The sequence below is a fragment of the Urocampus carinirostris genome, chromosome 4 (assembly GCF_059441175.1).
Source record: "Urocampus carinirostris isolate Australia breed hairy pipefish chromosome 4, RoL_Ucar_1.0, whole genome shotgun sequence".
Lineage (NCBI taxonomy): Eukaryota > Metazoa > Chordata > Actinopteri > Syngnathiformes > Syngnathidae > Urocampus > Urocampus carinirostris.
The window spans coordinates 7,727,904-7,750,954 of record NC_142352.1 but is presented as its reverse complement, the minus strand read 5'-3'; the positions used below and the strand labels follow the sequence as shown (position 1 = coordinate 7,750,954).

At 38.8% G+C, this 23,051-nt stretch overlaps 1 protein-coding gene across 2 annotated transcripts in view; it reads right to left on the bottom strand.

Moving 5' to 3' along the window:
- The window catches only part of tspan4a (tetraspanin 4a), a 344,680-nt gene extending 323,238 nt beyond the window's left edge, over positions 1-21,442 (bottom strand). Inside the window, exon 1 of one of the 2 annotated variants that reach the window (XM_088333567.1) lies at positions 21,343-21,442. The gene's annotated coding sequence lies outside the window, so the exon portion shown is untranslated. Of the gene's footprint in view, positions 1-632; positions 712-21,342 lie in introns of those variants that run through there. The other variant, XM_088333568.1, reaches the window with a different exon arrangement.
- Positions 21,443-23,051: the final 1,609 nt, after the last annotated feature.

Genomic DNA, 23,051 nt, shown 5'->3' with positions numbered 1-23,051 from the left:
TCTTAGTATTATACAAACTCATACATGGACCTGCTCCCTCTTATCGTTCGGATCTGATTTCCCCCTATGTCCCGGTCCGAAGCCTACGTTCTGAGAGTGCCGGTCTTCTGATGATCCCGAGAGCAAAGAAGTCTTCTGCTGGTTCGAGAGCGTTCTCCATCCGGGCACCGGAGCTGTGGAATGCTCTGTCCCCCCCAAGATCCGATCTGCAACCTCAGTGGAACTGTTTAAATCTAAGCTTAAAACTCACTTCTACTCCATAGCATATGAATAACCTACTCTCCTCGTCGGCTGAAAAATAGTCTGTGTAATAATCTGTGAAGCCCTTTGAGACTCTTTGTGATTTAGGGCTATACAAATAAAAATGACTTGACTTGACTTCTCCAACACCCGCAGATGCATCAGTGTTAAAGTTGTTATTTGCATTCTTCTGCTAATCCCTGCTCCAAGGGTGCTCGACACTCCAAGTCTCCCCACCAAAAGACAAATCCGGTCTCCGCCACTGCGTATATACGTATTTATAGCTACGAAGAGAATAATATCCACCCGAAGGAGAAAACAATGCCGACAAAATCACACTTTGCATACATTTGAAGACAGTGACGTTTTTGCGTACGAATCGCAGCACTTACCCAAACCATCCGAGCGATTCGTTTTCCTCGTCGAAGCCGACTCCGACGTATAGCGACGTAATGCAATTGTTTGCGAAGAAGATATATTCAGCGGTGTTGAGTGAAAAGCAAATTGGATTGCCGCATTGAAATTCATGTCCCGACGTGCAGAAGAGTTGGAAATGTGATTTACACCGCCAACTCGGGCACATATCCAATGAATGAGTTAAATCGGATTTTTGATAATCAATTTCCATGTGTTTCCAGACTGGAAAGTTATAAAATGTCTGGAATCAAACTAAAGCAAACTTGGAAGTGGCAACCAAGTGACAGTGCATCCCACTGGAATACATATGGATTGACATTACCGTAAATTCCAGACTATAGAGCGCACCTGATTATAAGCCGCACCCACCACTTTCAGGGATCAGAATGGAGATTTTCATTTTCAGCTGAAATAGCCAGCGTCCAGGAATAAACCAGGGCGGAGCCCCCCACCCCAAAACCCCCCACCCCCCCAAAAAACCTGGGTTTTAGGCAATTTACTTGTCCAAAACCATGCTTATATTTATCATTTAAGTAACATTTTTAGAAGATTAAAATAATTTGCCCACATAACTGATTTTTTTGTAAATACTGCAAGATAAGTTCAAATGCAGTTCAGTCCCTGCAGCTTGTGCGACAATGCGGCCAATTTTTCTAACGGCCGCCAGGGTGCGCCAGAGCAATAAAGGAAAGAGTGAGACAGTCGGATTTTGAATTTGTTTGCTACGCAAGAGAAAAAGTGAAAAAGTCGGAATGCCTTTGGGGTTCAAAAACAGCGGAAATCCGCGGATCCGCGGAAAATTCTGATCCCTGCACTTTTTAGGTGATTTGCTACTTTTGTACTTACACAAGCCGCATCCATGTATAAGCCGCGTGCGCCCGCATTAAAACTTTTGACACTATCACGAGTTTAACCCAGACCAGGCTGTAAGCTCCACGATTGTAACTATAGTTTTAGTTTGAACAAACTTATTGACACTAATAACAGCAAACAAACAATGTGAGGTTTGAACAACCCTTCTCGACAATCTTAACAGCAATCAAGCATATTCACAATTTCGTTATCTTGAGCGCAAAAGAAAATCGAATATCTGTTGTTAAACAACCATGACCATTGAAGTTATATACTATTTTATACGCTGTTATATACCACTTATACTCAAAAGTACTTATCCTTTGTGTCACCTCAGCCTTGAGTGGAACTGTTTATATTATATTTGGAATGTTTTCTTTAGTTTACTTATCACTTCGCCTGGGGGGTTAGAATGTGTGTGTCGTGCCCCGTTCTGTCCTGAGGGCGATGACCTCACCCTTCTCCCAAGCTTCAAAAGGACGATCGGGAAATTTGCATCAACACGGTGCGGACCAATCAGCCAGAGGCTTGGTCATGGGGCTGGACATTTGATCGCCATGTGTCATAAAAGTGGGCAACTCGGAAGCCCCCACTGCTCGCTCTTTTTCTACACACACGATTGTAATTAGTCAGGAAGAAAGATGTGTTCAACTGTTGGATTCGGCTAATAGATTAATATGTGGACTATACTCGGCTCAATAGGTTCTCCGACTTCACAAGAAAATCTAGCCGGCGCACAAAAATGAGGCTCAAAATTACTAATTAAGAAGCGAATTAAGTCAAAGTTACAGTGCATGTAGGTAAAAATACACGGGTTCCCCCGACGTTGTGTCCTAAATGCGGTATTTTGAAGTCGAGTCGAAGGAGAACGAAGTTGAGTAAAGTTAGTAGAGTTTGTCCGGGAACCGGCTTCTTCGGCTCGGCTCACTAAAGGGATCCGGCTCTTTCGGGTCCTAAACGGCTCTTCGGGTTGTTTTTGCTTCTTTAATCCCAACATGGCCATTTATTATGTAAAATTATGCACAAAATGACTTAAAGGAAGGGGGAATAGAACAAAAAAGAAAAAATACCAAAATGAAAAAGTAGTGAAAATCTGAGAAAAAAAGAAACAAAAGGAAGAGAAAAAAAAGAAGGAAACATTTTGAAAAAAGCCAGGAAAAAAGAAAAGAAAGAAATGTAGGAAAAAAGTAAATAGAGAACAAAAAGAAAAAAGGAACAGCTCGGAAAAAATAAACACAATGAGATTTTTTTTCAAAGGAATTAAAAAAAAAAGTAGAAAAAAAACACGGAAAAAAGGAAGAAAAAGTTTGTGTTCCATTCAAATAGTTATCCAATTTTATCAAGTGAATCTTAAAAATGTGATTAATGGATATCTTGTGAAAGAATTGTAAGAACAAACGACGTTTGTAGGCCGTACAACCTTTGCAATAGTACGTGAGTTAATTCATTCAAAAGAGAAAAATCATTTTGCATTGCCGGAAACTCAGTAAAATGTAACTTGATAATGAATTATCTTGCCACACTTGGGATTATGGTTGCTCACTGTTGTTTCAAGCTGTTGGAATTATATACATATATTTATCCTACAGTTGACATTAATATGTTATAAGTGTTCTCAGCCCTTTTTGTATAGTTTTCAGCCGTAAGCTGTTCTTCAAGGCCATGAGTTGTTTTTTGTTTCTGTCTGTTTCACATCCCAGTGGGTGCACCTTGACCTGTGCATGCCATAACTCAAGTTGTTTTTCACCAAGAACCTTAATATTAGAAGGGAGGGTTCAGGGACTTGTTCAGAGTGAGGAGGAGATTTGTAACAGCTTGGTCTCTGCCGCTCTCATGATAATGATTAATAAAATAACCAATTTTCAATGACCGATTCTCTATGTCTTCTTTTATTTCAGAGTGTTTTATTAAAAATGTTGGGGACTTAAACCTAACACAAGCGCTGCTCACCGGTGGAAAATTACAGGGAACATCGATTAGGTGTCAGATTTCAGTCTAGGAAATGTTAAAACCTTACACCATCAACGACATCAAAATCAGAACCGTACAGTCCATTGACCCTTGATCCGTCCGGAGCGATTGAAATTCTTCAAGTAAAAGCCTTTACGAAGGTCACCAGCTTGGCCTGCTGGGCTATTCCATCCCATTTTTCATCCAATGTTTTTTAACCAACGTGGGTGTGTAGTGCACAGCAAGACCAAACCAATCACACAAGTACTCGATGGACTTTGTATTTGGTCTGGTGGCACTCTCATATTTTTTACGTCATCTCTTAAAAATGCATACCTGTCGCGCTCCAGGGCTCCATGCCCTTACAAACTGTCGTATTTTCCCTTCCAAAATACAAAAAAATCTTACACCATATTTGTTTTCCAACGTGTATATTTATGTAGTTTAACAAGTTATATTGTACATGTGTTTTGTTATATCATATATATTGTTAATTAACATTTTGTTGTGAGACACTGAGTTGCTCTACATGAATGAGGTTTATTATAAAAAAAAACAGTTCAAAAACGAAGTAGCTCGGACGTTCACCGTAGAAGGAAAAAATACATGCAAATATGATTAAGTAGAATTTTCTTATTCAGTTATATCTTCAGATTTTTCAGTTCATATATTCTTCGTGGTTTGCTGTCCCGCCACAGTTGTAATGGCATCTCAAGGTCTAATCCATTATCACCCTCCTCATAGCGTCACCAGGAATATAATTGAGTCCATTTTGGCAGAAAAGTCCTTTCCTTGCGAGGAGTATTCTTTTGTTTATTATCTTTCGTCGAATCGTTCGCTTCAACACACGTGTCTTCCTTGCCTCCGCGATCTTACGAAGAATTTCTCCGCCGTTTTTTCGTGTCGGAATTATTGCCGTTGTTATCACTTTCTGCATTATGTTTCCACTTATTACTGACACTGAAGCAATGACCAATTTTGTGTCGATTTTCACCTGATACTAACTGTCTTGCTCGACATGAATGAGGTTTATTATAAAAAAAAAAAAAATCAAAAATTAAGTAGCTTGGACGTTCACTGTAGAAGGAAAAAATACATGCAAATAGAATTAAGTAGAATTTTCTTATTCAAATTATGAATTCATTTTCTGCATTAAATTATTGTTGGTAATAGTGATTAAAGGGACAACCACAAACCTGTCTTTTTTCATTTTCTCCTTTTATACTTCCTTTTTTTCTTAACTTCTTTATACAACATAATAGAGTGGAACCTCAGTTTTCGAACGCCTCTCAGTTCGAAGAAATCGGAGTCCGACCAAAAATTTTGAGAAATTCTTGCTTCGCTTTTCGTTGAAAAAAATCGGAGTTCGAACGCCGGGGTGGATGTTTCACATCACATTTTTTTGCTTCTTTTAATTTTCTCAGGTGCAATTGCACCTCCAATACACTAGGGGACGTCCGAGATTAAACAAATGTGTAGCAAATGGGCCGAGTTACAGAATTTCACCACACCGATGAAGCTGCAGCCACCAGAATCATCATGACTTTAATGACACTGCCATGAACCACTTCCGAAAAGTGCTAAAAAGAAGGCAGAAGCAAGTGTCATTGGATAGATATTTTAAGAGAAAAGAACATCCTGTAGCAAAGAGATTTGAACGTGTGAGCAGCCCTCAGACAGAAGAGCTCCCCCAAGTTTTTATGGAAGGGCACTCTCCTTCCAAACAATCATTTTCCTTCCTCCTCCATCCCTCTCACCGTCCATCTGCGCCTTCTGCTGACCACCACAAAGGTAAAAAATCCTATTCATAATTCTTTTCTTTATCCTTTTTTTATTTTGACACGTTCATGTTAGCGTCATCTTTCGTACGGAAGATGACGCTAACGCGAACGTACGATTAGCCTGGGTTAGCTTCATGTTTACGTTCATGGTAAACATTCAGGGTGTTGGAACGGATTAAAACGATTTTACGTTACTTTTAATGGGAAAAACGATTTCGGTGTTCAAACAAATCGGTTTTCGAACAGGGTTCTGGAACCGATTATGGTCAAGAACCGAGGTTCCACTGTAAATCTTAATATATTGTTTGAAGGAAGTGAGCCGTTTGAGACAACTCTCTTCAATGAGTTGAGCCGACAAAGCCGGTTCTCTAAAAGAGACGGACTTCCTTTCACTACATCAAACCGCTCGCTTCGTTTGCAACGGGAAAAAAACGATACCGAGATAGAGGCTTCCGCGGCGAACTCATTTGACTTGATCTATTTGCCGTTTCGTGATAGTCGGTGTATACCGGATGGTACCCATCATTGACAAATTTGCCTTTTTCCGTACAGATTTTCTCGTACGTGGTACACGTCTTAATACGCATAATAAACGTACTTTGTACGGCAAAAACGTACAGGTTGACAGGTATGAAAATGCTAGCGATAGCATTGTCATCTCTGAGTGTAAAATGAAGTCCCCGACTGCGAAGGAATGACAATTTCATCGGTCGCGCATGCTCCCCATGACTTCCCCCTTGGGTTCAGATTGCCTCCGATGAGAACAAGCCTCATTTCATCTGTGAGGGGGAATACGACCCTGCCGCCTCTTCTGTAAGGTTTCACTCTATCGGCACTCAGCGTAGCATTCTCAGCATCTTCTTCACAGTTTGACCCTATGAGTCAACTGCTGAAGGCAATACTCGGAGTCATTACCGGGCGAAGCGTTCCTTCACATTCAGGTAACAGAAGCTCGATAATAGCAGTGTTCATTTTAGCTGTGAACAGTGATGGGTCCCGGGGACTCGCATGCTCAAAAATCTATGGGTCCCGACAGAGATCTATGGGTCCCCAAAATGTTTTGTTATCCAGGTTGAAATCGTAAATCGGTGACAAATATATCATATAAATCTATATATTCACTCAGTTTTAATCATCACAGTTTATTGGTAACACAAAGCGGTTACCACTTCAGATTTTTCAGTTCACAATATTGTACATTATACATATGTCGTGTCCAGCATGGTCGCCGTGGCGACCGGCTGGCCTCGCCCCCTGGGCACGGCTGCAGTAGATCAGCTAATTTGCGTATGTGCTACTTAAGGGCGGGTTGTGGGTTTTGCGAGTGCTGGCTCATTGCATTTTCTGCTTGCATTTTCTGTCTGCATTTCCCGTTCTGTTTTGGCCCTGTCCTGTTTTGTTTGAGTCGGAAGAAACCTGTGTTTGCACGTTTTTAGTTAAAGCCTGTTTGTTCTGTCTTGTCCCTGAGTTTTGGACGACTTTTATTTTGGTAAATAAAAGTTTTGATCGTCGACGCAATTGAGTTCTCCCTTCCTGGCTCCTGCCTCCGTTCTGGTCCGGTCCTCCTCGTAACAACATAATAATATTGCTGAAATATTATTCTATATTTTCATTCAGTTTTAAGCACCACAGTTAATTGGGATTACAAATCAGTTATCACTTGAGATTTTTCAGTTCACAATATTGTACACTATACAAAATAATATTGCTGAAATATTAGTCTATATCTTCATGCAGTTTTAATCATCACAATTAATTGGTAATATAAATCAAGTTATCACTTCAGATTTTTCAGTTCATATATTCTTCGTGGTTTGCTGTCCCGCCACAGTTGTAATGCCTTCTCAAGGTCCAATCCATTATCATCCTCCTCATAGCGTAACCAGGATTATAATTGAGTCAATTTTGGCAGAAAAGTCCTTTTCTTGCTAAGAGTATTCTTTTGTTTATTTTCATTCGTCGAATCGTTCGCTTCAACACACGTGTTTTCCTTGCCTCCGCGATCTTTCGAAGAATTTTTCCGCCGTTTTTTTCGTGCCGGAATGATTGCCGTTGTTATCACTATCTGCAATAGGTTTCGACTTAAGACTGAGACTGAAGAAATTACCAATTTGTGTTGATTTTCATCTTCCCTCTACGACAAGCACCACAACAATGACGTCATCTCGAAACAACGAGATCTCGTTTGCCGAGATCGGCGTGCGGACGAAAACTCGAACCGCGAGACCAAAACAACAATGGCGGATCTGCCTGGCGAAAAGTTTGGAGTGCGGTAAATCTTTGTTTAAAAAAAAAAGTAATCGGGTAATAATGACAATTTGGTGTACAAAAAGTTGCGTCCCGGGGACGCACGTTGACTTGACGCTATGCGTCCCCAGCAAAAATGATGAGTCTAGGACGCAGGGATGCAGGCAAACCAGGACACTGCACTAGTTGGTGGTACATTGAATAATGTTCTTCCAATTGGAAGAAATGATTTAGCATTCTTTTCATGGACCAAAACACACAATCAGTTTTGCTGTTCTTACGAAGGCATGTTGTTTGCATGTATGGCACCATTAAAAATGGATATGAACAGACTTCACATGTTTTTTCCGGCGTGGGGTTTCTCCAGGCACTACGTTTTGCTCCCAAAGCGGCGCCGCCACTGAGCGGCTGCCTTTCCAGCAGCTCCCCCTGTTATCTCTCACTTTATGTGATTTATTGTTTTATTTTCTGCTTCTATCTTTGGCGTTTTTCTTCCCGTTTTGACAACTAAACATTTGGACTACTTTCTATCCTATGGACATGGGTTTTAGCGCACAAAAATGCAGTTATTCGAGGAATCAACTCCCTGCCCTGAAGAATTCTCGTGACGGAGGGCGAAAATAGAAAGAGAGCAAGACAGAGAAAAAGAAAGAGTTAGAGAGTGAGAGAGAAATAGAGAAAAGCGAGAGAAAGAGAGAGTGATAAACAGATAGGGAGAACAAGGGAGACAGAGTAACAATGAGAGAAAAAGAGAGAGCAGACTAGAGATATGAATGGAGAAGAAAGGGGAAATGAATATAGAGAGAACAAGAAAGTGATAAAAGAGAAAGATAAAAAGAATAAGAGAAGTGAAACAACAAAGAAAAAGAGTCAGCAGGAGAAAAAGAGACAAAGTGAGGCGAGAGAGAGAGAGAGAGAGAGGTCGAATAAGGGAAAGAAAGAAAGAGAAAAATAGAAAGAGAATTAAAGTGTAAATTAGAGGGAGAAAATAGAAAGAGAGCAAGACAGAGAAAAAGAAAGAGTTAGAGAGTGAGAGAGAAATAGAGAAAAGTGAGAGAAAGAGAGAGTGATAAACAGATAGGGAGAACAAGGGAAAGTAAGAGGGTGAGAAAGAAAGAAAAATAGAAAGAAAGAGAATTAAAGTGTAAATTAGAGCGAGAAAATAGAAAGAGAGCAAGACAGAGAAAAAGAGATAAACAGATAGGGAGAACAAGGGAGACAGAGTAACAGTGAGAGAAAAAGAGAAAGATAAAAAGAAAAAGAGGTGAAACGACAGAAATAAAAAGAGTCAGCGGGAGAAAAAGAGACAAAGTGAGAGAGAGAAAGAGAGAGGGGTCGAAAAAGGGAAAGAAAGAAAGAAAAATAGAAAGAAAGAGAATACAAGTGTAAATTAGAGAGAGAAAATAGAAAGAGCGCAAGACAGAGAAAAAGAAAGAGTTAGAGAGTGAGAGAGAAATAGAGGAAAGAGAGAGAAAGAGAGAGCGATAAACAGATAGGGAGAACAAGGGAGACAGAGTAACAGTGAGAGAAAAAGAGAGAGCAGACTAGAGATATGAATGGAGAAGAAAGGGGAAATGAATATAGAGAGAACAAGAAAGTGATAAAAGAGAAAGATAAAAAGAATAAGAGAAGTGAAACAACAATGAAAAAGAGTCAGCAGGAGAAAAAGAGACAAAGTGAGTTGAGAGAGAGAGAGAGGTCGAAAAAGGGAAAGTAAGAGTGTGAAAAAGAAAGAGAATTAAAGTGTAAATTAGAGAGAGAAAATAGACAGAGCGCAAGACAGAGAAAAAGAAAGAGTTAGAGAGTGAGAGAGAAATAGAGGAAAGAGAAAAAAGAGAGAGTGAACAGGAAAAAGAAAAAAGAGGGAGACATAAAAAAAAAAATTAAAAAAAAGAAGTGAGTCAGAGAGAAATGGAAATGGTGACATCCGGTAGAAATACTTAAAACTACAGCTCATTTTCCTCTTGCGCTTCTCTCACTGTTGTTTTGCGGGCCGGATTCAAACCATTGGTGGGCCCGATCTGGCCCGCGGGGCCGCCTGTTTGACACCGATGCTATAAAGCGATCACCGATTCATTTGAAAGTGAAAATGACAGACTAGTGGCCAAACTAGGAATAGCAACGATATGCAAATGTGTAATGACAGAAATAAAACGGCCTAGATCGCTAAACGGCAAACATCCTGATAAATAATTCATGGTGGAGTTTGCTGTTTATTACGTAACACCGAGTAACACGATGGATTCTTTCTTTCCGACGTGAATCATCTTTTTTTTGTTTTGCTTCGGGGGGAAGTCTGAAAGTCGTGTCCGAGCGCAAAAAAACTTGACTCGAGGAGAAAGAGTCGAATATATAACTTTGCAAACACAGTTTTAAAGATCGGAGGTGGATTTATCGAGAAGACGCTTTCCGACTCAAAAAGCGGTAAAGTATTGCTCCAAACTGAAAGGGGTCAAACTCATTTTAGCTTGGAGGCCGGATGGTAGACAAAAAAGACTCTCGGTGAGGGGGGATGAAGAGAAAGAGACAAAGAGAGAGAGAGAGAGAGAGAGAGAGAGGAAAAGCGAAAGAAACAGAGGAAGAAAGAAAGAAAAAAGGAAAGAACGAAAGAAAAAAGGAAAGAACAAGAGTGACAGAGAAATAGATACAAGACAAATAAAGGAAATAAAAAGAGAAAGAGAGCAAAAGACAGAAAAAATGGAAAGAAAGAAAGGAAGGAAAGAAGAAAAGACAAAAAAAGGGGAAAAAAAGAAAGGGAAGAAGGAAAAAAGACAGAAAAAAGGGAAGAAAAACAGAACAAAAGAAAGAAAGGGAGGGAAAAAGACAGAAAAATGGAAAGAAAGAAAAACAAAAGAGAAATAAGGAAAGAAAGAAAGAAAGGAAGACAAAGGAGAAAAAAGAAAGAAAGAAAGAAAGAAAGAAAGGAAGAAGGAAAGAAAGAAAGAAAAAAAGAAAGAAAGAAAGAAAGAAAGAACGAAAGAAAGAAAGAAAGAAAAAGAGTGAGAGAAATAGATAAAAGAAAAATAAAGGAAATAAAAAGAGAAAGAGAGCAAAAGACAGATAAAAGGGAAAGAAAGGAAGGAAGGAAAAAGACAGAAAAGGGGAAAGAAAGAAAAACAAAAGAGAAATAAGGAAAGAAAGAAAGAAAGGAAGACAAAGGAGAAAAAAGAAAGAAAGAAAGAAAGAAAGAAAGGAAGAAGGAAAGAAAGAAAGAAAAAAAGAAAGAAAGAAAGAAAGAAAGAACGAAAGAAAGAAAGAAAGAAAAAGAGTGAGAGAAATAGATAAAAGAAAAATAAAGGAAATAAAAAGAGAAAGAGAGCAAAAGACAGATAAAAGGGAAAGAAAGGAAGGAAGGAAAAAGACAGAAAAGGGGAAAGAAAGAAAGGGAAGAAGGAAAAAAAACAGAAAAAAGGGTAAGAAAGAAAGGGAAGAAAAAAAACTGAACAAAAGGAAAGAGAGAAAGGGTGTGAAAAAGACAGAAAAAATGGAACGAAAGAAAGAAAGACAAAAGGGAAAAGACAAAAGAAAGGAAGAGAGAAAGAAAAAAGAAAGGAAGTGACAAAAATAACAAAATAATTATGAGAATAAATACAAATAAAACAGGAAGAAAGAAAAAAAGTTGAAAAGAAAAGGTTACAGAAGCAAAAAAATCAAAAGATAAGATGAGAAAAGAAAAGAAGGAGAAAGAGAAGAAAAAGAGAGCGAGGGAGAAGGAAGAAAAGAAAGAAAAAAAGACTCTCGGTATATTAAAGAGAAATGGAGAAAGAGGGGGGATGAAGAGAAAGACACAAAGAGAGAGAAAGAGAAAGGGGAAAGAAACAGAGGAATAAAGTAAGACAGAAAGATAAAGAGTGAGAGAGAAACAGAGAAAGAAGAAATGCAGGAAATAAAAAGAGAAAGAGAGCAAAAGACAGACAAAAGGGAAAGAAAGAAAGGAAGGAAGGAAAAAGACAGAAAAGGGGAAAGAAAGAAAGGGAAGAAGGAAAAAAGACAGAAAAAAAGGGAAAGAATGAAAGGGATGAAAAAACAGAACAAAAGGAAAGACAGAAAGGGAGGGAAAAGACAGAAAAAAATGGAAAGAAAGAAAGAAAGATAAAGAGTGAGAGAGAAATAGATAAAAGAAAAATAAAGGAAATAAAAAGAGAGAGAGAGCAAAAGACAGAAAAAGGGGAAAGAAAGAAATGGAAGAAAAGACAGAAAAGGGGGAAAGAAAGAAATGGAAGAAGGAAAAAAGACAGAAAAAAGGGAAAGAAAAAAAGGGAAGAAAAAAACAGTACAAATGGAAAGAGGGAAAGAAAGGGAAAAGACAGAAAAAAATGGAAAGAAACAAAGAAAAACAAGACAAAGAAAGAAAGAAAGGAAGAAATAAGGAAAAAAAGAAAGAAAGAAAGGAAAGAAAGCGATAAAAAATAACATAATTATAAGAAAAAATACAAATAAAAAAGGAAGAAAGAAAAAAAGTTGAAAAGAAAAGGTTACAGAAGCAAAAAATAGAGAGGGATCAAAAGAGAAGATGAAGAAAGAAAAGGAGGAGAAGGAGAAGAAAAAGAGAGAGAAAGAGAGCGAGGGAGAAGGAAGACAAGAAAGAAAGAAAGAAGGAAAGAAACAAAGTAACAAAGGTGGAAAAATAAAGAAAAAGAGAGAGGAAGACCGAGAGAAGGAGAAGAAAAGGAGGGAGTGAGACAGAGAGAGAAAGAGAGAGAGAGAGAGCGAGAGGGAAGACAAGAAAGAAAGAAAGAAAGAAAGAAAGAAAGAAAGAAAGAAAGAAAGAAAGAAAGAAAGAAAGAAAGAAAGAAAGAAAGAAAAAGAGTGAGAGAGAAATAGATAAAAGAAAAATAAAGGAAATAAAAAGAGAAAGAGAGCAAAAGACAGAAAAAGGGGAAAGAAAGAAATGGAAGAAGGAAAAAAGACAGAAAAAAGGGAAAGAAAGAAAGGAAAGAAAAAAACAGAACAAAAGGAAAGACAGAAAGAAAGGGAAAAGACAGAAAAAAATGGAAAGAAAGAAAAACAAAAGAGAAAGAAAGAAAGAAAGGAAGACAAAGGAGAAAAAAAAGAAAGAAAGGAAGAAAGAAAGGAAGAAAGAAAGGAAGAAAGAAGGAAAAAATAAAGAAAGAAAAGAAAGAAAGCGATAAAAATAACAAAATAATTATGAGAAAAAATACAAAGAAAAAAGGAAGAAAGAAAAAAAGTTGAAAAGAAAAGGTTACAGAAGCAAAAACTAGAGAGGGATCAAAAGAGAAGATGAAGAAAGAAAAGGAGGAGAAAGAGAAGAAAAAGAGAGAGAAAGAGAGCGAGGGAGAAGGAAGACAAGAAAGAAAGAAAGAAACAAAGTAACAAAGGTGGAAAAATAAAGAAAAAGAAAGATGAAGACCGAGAGAAGGAGAAGAAATGGAGGGAGTGAGACAGAGTGAGACAGAGAGAGAAAGAGGGAGAGAGAGAGAGAGAGAGAGGGAAGACAAGAAAGAAAGAAAGAAAGAAAGAAAGAAAGAAAGAAGTGAGAAACAGAGACAAATAAAGAAATAAAAGAATAAGAGAGAAAAATTACTGCCAGTTTCTTTGAGTGACGCTTGACTTTGGCGACATCAAGTGGACATATTTCAATCTGCAGCTCATTTTTTTTCCCCTTGCGCTCGAAGCCTTGGTATGACTGAACTGATTTGACCCCCCCCCTGCTCCAAACGTAGCCTATTTAGCAGGGGTCTTGCACCTTTTTGACCCAAAGAGCCATTAAAGCAAATGATTTAGATTTTGTTTCTTTAGAGAGAGCCACACCATACTTTTCTAAGACAAAATTCAACAAAACCGCCATTTTTGCTCACCCATGTTATAAAACATGAATATACAGTGTACACATCATGCTAACAAATCTAACTAAATTGAAGTTTATCAAAATGGATGCAAACAAGTTGATATAACCCCAGCGGAGCCAAATTAAAGGTTATCTAAAAGAAATACAGTAATCCCTCGGTTATCGCGGTTAATGGGGACCAAAACCACCCGCGAAAAGTGAAATTCTGCGAAGTAGCGACGCCCCTTCAAAAATGCTCAAAAAAAAAAAAAAATATATATTATTATTATTATTATTATTTTATTTTTATTTATTTTTAATTTTATTATTTTTTTTTTTTAGACCCGGTTAATGGGGACCAAAACCACCCGCGAAAAGTGAAAATCTGCGAAGTAGCGACGCCCCTTCAAAAATGCTCAAAAAAAAAAAAAACATTTAAAAAAATATACAGTATATATACACCGTAAATTCCGGACTATAAGCCGCTACTTTTTTCCCCAAACGTTCAACCCTGCGGCTTATTCAGTGATGCGGCCAATTTATGTCATTTTTTTAACGGCCGCCAGCGGCGCTCGAGTACAAAAGGTAAGATTTAGACCGGTGGAATATATGCGCCGAGGAAGACTGCAACTTCTTAGCTTGTGCACAAATTAAATTAGTGTAGAAATATCCTCACCATGCAAATTGCAAAAAGAAATGCACATGACGCAGCTTTCAAGCTAAATGCAATCGAGCAGTCCGATAAAGAAGGAAACAGAGCTACTGCACGTAAACTTTACTTTGCGAGCGTGTTGCTAGCGTGTTTTTGAATAAGGGAGCGTGGGACGTCGTCTATGTGACAAAGCCTCGTGTCCATACTGGGGAAGACGACTTTGATTATGTCAGTTACAAGGAGGAAGATGAGGACGGTTTACCATGCTCATCACAAGTGCACAGTAACAGAGCTGTTTACTGTGTCGAGAGCGTGTTGCTAGTAGCGTTTTGCTACCCTTCACAGGCACGGTTTGGGATGAAAGTTATAATATTATTATTAAAGCTTTGAAAACTCTCTGGGTGTACCGTCTTTCTTTGTAAATATGTGTAACCATGTATATCATGTATTTGCAACTGTATATTTTTGTAATGTATTTATTTTCGAAACTTATTCTGATATGTTTTGTACAAGCAAATGAGAAAGAAGGGAAACGCAGGCTGACGGGAAGTGGAGTAAAGGTGAGACATGTGTTTGTGGACACGGCCGACAATAGTGGCTATATATTTTTCCCACCTTACCTTTGGAAATATCCACTTTTTTCCTTAGATTACTTTCAACAGGCACCCGGACTGTGCAGGTCTGCATTAAATCTTAAGTACCGGTATCATTTTCCACTCAATTAACCGGCTGTGTTTTCTGGACTGTATCGGGTATGGGTTAATTTCGTGTTAGTATTGCGTTATTTCAATGTGGGCGCATGTGGCTAATATACAGGTGCGGCCTGTGTATGTACAAAATCGGTTATCCTCCCGAAAGGTGGTGGGTGCGGCTCATAATCAGGTGCGCTCTATAGTCCGGAATTTACGGTATATATATATATATATATATATATATATATATATATATTATTATTATTATTTTTTAGACCCGCGAAGCTCTGAAACCGCGAACGTGGAACCGCGAAGTAGCGAGGTCCCACTGTATGCTGCTCTAACACCCCCAAGAGAACTAAAAATAACAACGCACCGAAAATCACTGTTGCTATTTTTACCACTTACGGAGAAACACTCTAAACAAATACTTAAATAGAACGGATCGTAGAGGGGAAGTATTCGGATGGCTGTGATGGTATAAAAATATGCACAGATGTGAGGAGAGGAGTAGTAAACATCAAGGAAGCGATGAAGGGGAAAACACGATTTTAAGGGGGGGTGGAGGTCCATCTTGAGTCGGGTGCGAGACCCTAAGTCGGCGGCCTTGAAATATTGCGGTTACGGCCTGGTGTTTTCGTTCTAGGCCGAGTTTCCATCCGAGAAAGGAAATGAACCATTCGCAATCTACAAGGTCGGGATGTTGTTTTATAAAACACTAAACGACAGTAGACATCAAAGTTTGTATCTTTGGACTTATTTGTGAAGGTTGGCTGGGAAAGAAACTCAATCCCGGAGCGTTTTGGTCGTGATGAACCGGATTGTAAAATATGCGGGGAAAGAAACAGTTGTGAGACTTTTAAAAAGAATAAGGGAGGGAGTGAGAGAGTCGGTGAGAGAATGAAAGACAGAAAGAGAGAGAGAAAGAAAAGAGAGACAGAATCAGAGAGACAGAGAGAGAGAAAGAGACAGAGACAGAGGCAAACAGATGGACACATTGAGAGAGACAGACATAGAGGGAGAGAAAGAGAAGAAAACACAGAGACAGAGACAGACAGAAACATAGTGAGAGACAGGAATACAGAGAGACAGAGAAAGAAAGTGAGGCATAAAGACAGAGTTAGAGAGAGAGAGAGAGGGAGACAGAGAGAGACAGAGAGTGACAGAAAGAGATACAGAAAGTCAAAGACACAAAGATAGAAAGAGAGGCAGAAAGAAAGACAAATAAAGAAAGACATATAAAGACGGAGAAACAGAGACAGGAACAGAGACATAAAGAGAGTCAGAGACAGGAACAGAGACATAAAGAGAGTCAGAGACAGAAAGAGAGACAGGGATAGACAGTCAGACAGAGAGAAACTGACATAGATACGGAAAGAGATACAGAAGGTCAGAGAGACAAAGATAGAAAGAGGGGCAGAAAGTAAGAAAGATACAGAAAGGGAGACATAAAGAGAGTCAGAGAGACAGAAAAACAGAGACGGAGACAGAAAGAGAGAATGAAAGTGAAACAGAAAGTCAAAGAGATAAAGATAGAAAGAGAGGCAGAACAAAAGACAGAAAGATGGAGATACAGAGACAGAAGGAGAGACATAAACAGAGTCAGAGACAGAAAAACAGAGAGACAGAGACAGAAAGAGACTGAAAGCGAAAAAGAAAGTCAAGGAGACATAGAAAGAGAAGCAGAACAAAAGACAAAAAGAAAGGAAGAGATGGAGAGATGGAGAGAGACAGAAAGATGGAGAGACAGAGGCACGAAGAGAGACATACAGAGAGTAAGACAGAAAAACAGAGAGACAGAGACGGAAAGAGACTGAAAGCGAAAAAGAAAGTCAAGGAGACAAAGATGGAAAGAGAGGCAGAACGAAAGACATAAAGAAAGAGACAGGAAGAGATAGAAAGATGGGGAGACAGAGACAGAAAGAGACATAAAGAAAGAAAGAGAAAGAAAAAGTAAGAGACAGGAAAAAAAGACAGAAAGGCAGAAAGGCAGAAAGACAGGAAGAAAGAAAGAAAGAAAGAAAGAAAGAAAGAAAGAAAGAAAGAAAGAAAGAAAGACATAAAGAAAGACATAAAGAAAGACAGACATATAGATATAGAAGGATGGAGGGACAGAGACAGGAAAAAAAAGGCGGGAGGAAGGAAGAATGCAGGGAGCGAGGTACAGAGGGAAGAAAGGAAATGTTGTCTCGAATGCCGATTGAGGCAAGCATATTTTCATTCAGAGCTCCCACTTAGATTTGTGATGTAGGTTATAAGTCAGTTCAACCGTTAAAAGAAAAATAACACTGTAAAACAAAACATAAAGTCTGGATTCGGCCCCGGAACCACAATGAGTTGGACATGCCCGGTTTAAGGTGAAGCGTAGAACAATAAAAGGAAAAGAAACTAAAGAGAGAGACACGAGCAGGGTTGGGTAGGGTTACTTTAACTGGATTACTTTCAATGACTTTTCTATTACTCCAATACCAAATATGCTCATAAAAGACAAAAGAAACTAAATATGAATCAAATTATTAAATTTTTTGCAAAAATGATGTTGGCAAGCTGTTTGGATTGATTTTCATTTTGTTTCTGTCGCATTTTATGTTCGTTTTGCCGGAGATCAAAGAGATCAAAGCCAGGAGAGAAAGCTTACCACCTGTTGTGAGTCATTATTTGATTCATATTTAGTTTCTTTTGTCTTTTATTAGCATATTCGGTATTGGAGTAATCCTAAAGTCATTGAAAGTAATCCAGTTAAAGTAACCCTACCCAACCCTGATTTTATGTTAGTTTTGCCGAAGATCAAAGCCAGGAGAGAAAGCTTACCATGTGTTGTGAGTCATCATTTTATTCATATTTCGTTTCTTTTGTCTTTTATTAGCATATTCGGTATTAGAGTCATCCTAAAGTCATTGAAAGTAATCCAGTTAAAGTAACCCTACCCAACCCTGATTTTATGTTAGTTTTGCCGGAGATCAATGCCAGGAGAGAAAGCTTACCATGTGTTGTGAGTCATCATTTTATTCATATTTCGTTTCTTTTGTCTTTTATTAGCATATTCGGTATTGGAGTAATCCTAAAGTCATTGAAAGTAATCCAGTTAAAGTAACCCTACCCAACCCTGATTTTATGTTAGTTTTGCCGGAGATCAAAGCCAGGAGAGAAAGCTTACCATGTGTTGTGAGTCATCATTTTATTCATATTTTGTTTCTTTTGTCTTTTATTAGCATATTTGGTATTGGAGTAATCCTAAAGTCATTGAAAGTAATCCAGTTAAAGTAACCCTACCCAACCCTGATTTTATGTTAGTTTTGCCGGAGATCAAAGCCAGGAGAGAAAGCTTACCATGTGTTGTGAGTCATCATTTTATTCATATTTCGTTTCTTTTGTCTTTTATTAGCATATTTGGTATTGGAGTCATCCTAAAGTCATTGAAAGTAATCCAGTTAAAGTAACCCTACCCAACCCTGATTTTATGTTAGTTTTGCCGGAGATCAAAGAGATCAAAGCCAGGAGAGAAAGCTTACCACGTGTTGTGATTCCTATTGAGTTTCTTTTGTCTTTTATTAGCATATTTGGTATTGGAGTAATCCAAAAGTATTTGAAAGTAATCCAGTTAAAGTAAGCCTACCCAACCCAGTTCACGAGTCGGAATGCGTCAAGTTAAATTTAGGGTGGACACAAACACACTCTAAGGCGGCGAGCGATGACAGTGGAGCAGTGTTGAGAGCACACAGGCCGAGTGGCGCCACACCCAAAAAAGCCCAAAAGTCGGCCGCAGGACTGCACTTGGGAAAACACGCCGAATGCCTGTGCCGTTAAAAAAAAAAAGAAAAACACCCCACACTTACTCACTTTACTGAAATGTCCACCCTGTCCTACTGAATTCCATTTACAGGAGGTTTTGCACTAAACCCACGTGCTGTACAGTCAACCCTTGTTGTTTCTGGTTCTATAAGAAAAATAAAAACAACAAAAAAGAAAGAAAATATGAAGAAAAAAAGAATAAATAATGGAAGCAAAAAAGAGAGAGATCAAAAGAGAAGAAAAAGAGAGAAAATGAGGGAAAGAGAAGAAAAGGAGAGAAGGAAAGCAAGGAAGAAAGGAAGGAAGGAAACGGGAGGAAGTAAGGACAGGAGAAAGGAGGATTGGAGGGAAGCAAAGAATGAGATAAGAAGGAAGGAAGAGGGGAAGGAAGGAACGAAAGGAGGAAGGAAGAAAGGGCAGAGAGACAGAAGGCAATGAGAGAAGTAAGAAAGGAAGGAAGGAAGCAAGGAAGCAAGGAAGCAAGGAAGCAAGGAAGGAAGGAAGGAAGAAATTACCATTACCATGTCCCCTACCCACTGCCCGGAGATGGCTGGGATGGGCTCCAGCCCCCCCGCGACCCTAATGAGGATAAGCGGTACGGCTAATGAGATGAGATGAGATGCCAAATTACAAATCTGTTCTAAAATCCCTCACCTAAACATCCGTCCATTATGTGCACCGCTTATCCTCAGTAGGGTCGCGGGGGTGCTACAGCAGGGGACACCCTGAACTGGTTGCCAGCCAGTCGCAGGGCACACAGAGACAGACAACTCACTCGCTCATTCACACCTAGCGAAAGGCCAATTATCCTAACCTGAGGAAACCGGAGTGCCTGGAGTAAACCCAGGCAAGCAGGGGGAGAACATGCAAACTCCACACAGGAAGGTCCAATCTCCTGACCACTCAGCCGCCGTGCTCAGAACAAAAGTAAAATGAAATAGAAAGCAATGTAAAAGAAATACAAAGTCAACCATGATGACGGTAATTCGTTCCATCGCACAATATTTTGAAAATGAAGTCCAATTGCGAGTAATGTAAACCAGGGGTGCCAAGCAGGCGGCCCGCGGGCCAGATCAGGCCTGCTTAGGGATTGAAGCCCGCGAGACAACACTCAGAGAAGCGCAAGAGAAAAACAAGATGCAGGTTGAAATAGGTCAACTTGATGTTGCCAAAGCCAGGTGCTTCTCACAAAGACACTGTACTTGTATTAATTTCTCTCTCTCTCTCTCTGTGTCTTTTTTTCCACCCCTTTTCTCCCACTCTCTCTCTTTCACTCTCTGTGTCTCTCTTTTTCTCTTCCTTTGTTGCTTTTTGTCTCTTTCTCTGTGTCTTTTAACCTCTTTTGCTCTAACTTCCTTTTTTTCCTTTTCTCTCTTTTCTCTTTCTCTCTTCATACCCTTTGCGCTTTCTTTTCTCTTTTCTCTCCTTCTGTCTTTCTATTTCTCTTTGGATTTCTTTCTTCCTCTCCCTTTCTTTTCCCCCTTTCTCACGACTTTTGATCTTTTGTTTCTCACGCTCTCTCCCTCTCTCTCTTTTTCCTACTTTGTCCCGCCCTCTCTCCTTTTCCCTCCCTCTTTCTCTTATTTTTTTATCTCTCTTTTTCTTTCCCATGAATCTACTAGTCCGGCCCCCGACAGAATGTTCGTTCTATCGTGTGACCCCCGAGTTCAAATGCGTTGGACACCCCTGGTATAGAGCATTGCTGTACCAAGAACCAAACTCAAAATATTTTTGTGAGATACAATGGTGAAAAGAAACCCAATTTTTTTTTCGACATTTTTTAATGAAAACTTTGAAAAGTGGACGTCGCAAAAATCTTAGAAGGTGAACCTGTGTGCGGTCAAGAACCGGAACAGAAGGAGAACCCAAATTTTATTCCTATTTAGTTTCTTTTGTCTTTTATTAGCATATTTGGTATTGGAGTAATCCAAAAGTATTTGAAAGTAATCCAGTTAAAGTAACCCTACCCAACCCTGATTTTATGTTCGTTTTGCCGGAGATCAAAGCCGGGAGAGAAAGCTTACCACGTGTTGTGAGTCATCATTTTATTCATATTTAGTTTATTTTGTCTTTTATTAGCGTATTTGGTATTGGAGTAATCCAAAAGTCATTGAAAGTAATCCAGTTAAAGTAACCCTACCCAACCCTAAAAATGATGTATAATATGCCTCTTGTGTAGAGTTCAACAAGTCATCTCATCTCATCTCATCAGCTACACCGCTTATCCTCAGTAGGGTCGCGGGGGTGCTGGAGCCCATCCCAGCAATCATCGGGCAGTGGGCAGGGGACACCCTGAACTGGTTGCCAGCCAATCGCAGGGCACACAGGGACAGACAACTCGCTCGCTCATTCGCACCGAGGGACAATTTCAGCAATATTATTTCGTATAATGTACAATATTGTTGTGAACTGAAAAATCTTGAAGTGATAACTGATTTGTATTACCAATAAACTGTGATGATTAAAACCGAATGAATATATAGATTTATATGACATATTTGTCGCCGATTTACAATTTCAACCTGGATAACACTAAATTTTGGGGACCCATAGATCTCTGTTGGGGCCCGTAGATTTTTGAGCATTGAGAAATTTCACAGGTAAAATCAACACCGTAAAGTACTTATTTTGACTTAAATCTGTGTTTGTTCTTTACTTGGTCAGTTTGCCTAAAGTGTAGTAGAAATGAAATCAATTTGTGTTCTACAGCAGTTATCAAATAGAGGTTGAACACTGAAAGAAAATCTCATCTTAAAATAAACGTGACGCTAAAGTCCAAACGATGAAACAAGATGACTGACTCAAGAGCATCCACATAAAACATCTTGAGGCAAATAGAAAATGTCGCAAACAGTCCAGTTTGAGTAACACGCGTCTCCAATAATCGTGACATTATTTGAAAAGAAACTAAAAAAAAGGGAAAGAACGTACCTTTTGGTGTCTCGCGGCTGTTCTTTTTCCCTTTCCTGCAGCAAAACTTGTCAAAAGCTTTTTCCTCTGCAACAAGCTTTCCTCCTCTCTCTGCAGCCACATGTGACTGAATTCCACCTGGAAAAACAAATGCTGACCTCTAGTGGCTGCTTGTATAAAAAGAATTGAGGACTAAAATGTGAGCATTGTCTTAAAGTGTCAAACTCATTTTAACTCTGGGGCCACACGATAGAACAAACATTCTGTCGGGGGCCGGACAAGTAGATTAAAGAGAAAGAAAGATAGGGATAAAAAAATAAGAGAAAGAGGGAGGGAAAAGGAGAGAGGGACAAAGAAAGAGAGAGAGGGAGAGAGCGTGAGAAACAAGAGATAAAAACGTGAGAGAGGGGAAAAAGAAAGGGAGAGGATGAAGGAAATCCAAAGAGAAATAGAAAGACAGAAGGAGAGAAAAGAAAGTGCAAAGGGTAGGAAGAGAGAAGGAGAAAAGAGAGAAAGAGAAAAAAAGGAAGGATGAGGAAAAGAGGTTAAAAGACAGAGAAAGAGACAAAGAGCAACAAAGGAAGAGAAAAAGAGAGACACAGAGAGTGAAAGAGACTGAGACAGAGTGGGAGAAAAGGAGTGGAAAAGAAAAAAGGGAGAGAGAGAGGAAGAGAGAGAGAGAGAGAGGGGGAGAGAGAGGGAGAGAGAGGGAGAGAGAGAGAAAGAGAGAGAGAAAGACATACAAGTACAGTGTCTTTGTGAGAGGCACCTGGCTTTGGCAACATCAAGTTGACATCTTTCAACCTGCAGCTTGTTTTTCTCTTGCGCTTCTCTGAGTGTTGTCTCGCGGGCTGGATTCAATCCCTTAGCGGGCCTGATTTGGCCCGCGGGCCGCCTGTTTGACACCTGTGACTTAAACCGAGGTGTCCCGCCTAATGTAGGCGAGCTAAGCGGCTGCTAAGGGCCTTGCAACCACTAGGGGGCCCCCGAGAGTGGTTAACTTTTTGTCACTTTCTGGGTCCACTCAAAAATACTTCTACAGAAATATAAAACAAAAATTCTATATAATAACTACAAAACTAGATATCAATATAGAGCTTAAAAACAGGGACCTCATATATTATTTTGCTTTCATTTTGAAAATGAAAAAAAATAGTATAGAATTACCACAAAAATACTACTACGGTAATACTATATCACACTACTACAGAATGATTTACTCCAAAAAATACTACAAAAAGACAACAAAAGTAATATTACAAAAATACTAAAGAAATATGACAAAATGACTTACAAACATTCTCCTAAATTGCTACTAAAATACTTCTTTGGAAATACATCAATTATATTTCAGCAAAATAATACCAATACATAAAACTATAATACAAAACATTACTAGAGAACTATTATTACAAAAATACTATGACATGAGGTTTACTATAGTGATACTACAAAAATTCTCCGATGGAAAATAAATACAAAAAAAAATAAAAATACAGTAACACTGTATTACAAAAGTACAACAGATATACAAGACACATTCTTATATGCAAATACTACAAAATACAACAGAGATAGTACAAAAATACTAAAAAAATAATACTAAAAAATGAAAAATAATACTACAGTAATACTACAAAAATAATACAATCATAAAACTACTGTAATAATAAAAAACGACTAACATACAACAGATATACAACAAAAAATCTACTTCCGAAATCCAACAA